We start from the raw sequence: 1,526 nt of genomic DNA on the forward strand, positions 1-1,526 counted from the left end.
CGGCGGGGCACGGTGGCTCAGGCCTGTAATCCCAGCACTTTGAGAGGCCGAGGCGGGTGGATCACCTGAGGTCGGGAGTTTGAGAACAGCCTGACCAACATGGAGAAACCCCGTCTCTACCAAAAAATACAAAATTAGCTGGATACAAAATTAGCTGGGCGTGGTGGAGCATGCCTGTAATCCCAGCTACTCGGGAGGATGAGGCAGGAGAATCGCTTGAACCTGGCAGGCAGAGGTTGCAGTGAGCCGAGATCGCGCCATTGCACTCCAGCCTGGGCAACAAGAGCGACGCTCCGCCTCAAAAAATAAATAAGAATTAGAAGATCTAAATAGCATTCTAGGCAGAGGGAACAGCAAGTGCAAAGGCCCTGAGCTGGGAAGAAACAGTGAGGAGGCTGGTGTGTGTGGCAGGAAGAGGAGAGGGAGGAGAGGGCAGCAGGAGGTGAAGTCAGAGCGGCCCTCAGAGGACGGATTACATCGTACCTTGAAGGGGTACAGAGGGCAGGAGGCATGGGTTTGATTCTGAGAGTTTCATGCAGAGAGAAATATTCAGGTTTGTTCTGAGCAGTTCCCTCTGGCAGCCAGGTGGGTGGGCACAAGAGGAAGCAGGGGCACCTGCGGACTGAATACAACCTATGGGCTTGCTCCTCAACCACGTCCAAAATGATGCCCCCTATGGCGCCATCCTGCTCTTCTGCTGCCAGGGTCTCTCCCCCGTGGCTCCCACTTAGGCTGGGGGAATGAGGTCAGAGGATGGTTTGCACAGTGGTCCCCATTCCTCACCTCCTCACTGCCCTCTTGCTCTCCCCCATCTCCCCAAAACGGGTCAGCAAAGCACCACACCAGGCTGAATAGAAGAGGCAACTGCCCTCCAGTAGAGTTCTATGACCCTCCAGTAGAGTTCTATGATAATAACACGTTTATAACAGCCAGACCCACATTTCACAGTCCCTGCTTTCTATTTATTTATTTATTTATTTATTTGAGATGGAGTTTTGCTCTTGTTGCCCAGGCTGGAGTGCAGTAGTGCGACCTCCGCTCACTGTAACCTCCACCTCCTGTGTTCAAGCGATTCTCCTGCCTCAGCCTCCTGAGTAGGTGGGATTACAGGCGCGCGCCACCACGCCCCGCTAATTTTTTGTGTTTTTAATAGAGACGGTTGCCTCATGTTGGCCAGGCTGGTCTCGAACTTCTGACCTCAGGGGATCCACCCACCTCGGCCTCCCAAAGTGCAGGGATTACAGTTGTGAGCCACTGCGCCTGGCCTTATTTATTTATTTAATTTTGAGACAGGGTCTTGCTCTGTCGCCCAGGATGGAGGACAGTGGCGCAATCTCAGCTCACTTTAGTCTTGACCTCCCAGACTCAAGAGATCCTCCTGCCTCAACCTCCTGAGTGGGGGTGGGGTGGGGTGTCTCACTTTGTTTCCCTGGCAGGTCTTGAACGCCTGGGCTGAGGCAATCCTCCCACCTAGGCTTCCTAAAGCACTGGGATTACAGACCTGAGCCACTGCACCCGGCCCAGAG

At 54.1% G+C, this 1,526-nt stretch overlaps 1 protein-coding gene across 1 annotated transcript in view; it reads left to right on the forward strand.

The window, feature by feature from the left end:
• Positions 1 to 1,526, forward strand: part of UBC (ubiquitin C) — a 16,132-nt gene that overhangs the window by 2,020 nt on the left and 12,586 nt on the right. The gene's annotated exons all lie outside the window — the stretch shown is intronic.

The sequence above is a fragment of the Colobus angolensis genome, unplaced genomic scaffold (genome assembly GCF_000951035.1).
Source record: "Colobus angolensis palliatus isolate OR3802 unplaced genomic scaffold, Cang.pa_1.0 Scaffold28, whole genome shotgun sequence".
Classification (NCBI taxonomy): Eukaryota; Metazoa; Chordata; class Mammalia; order Primates; family Cercopithecidae; genus Colobus; species Colobus angolensis.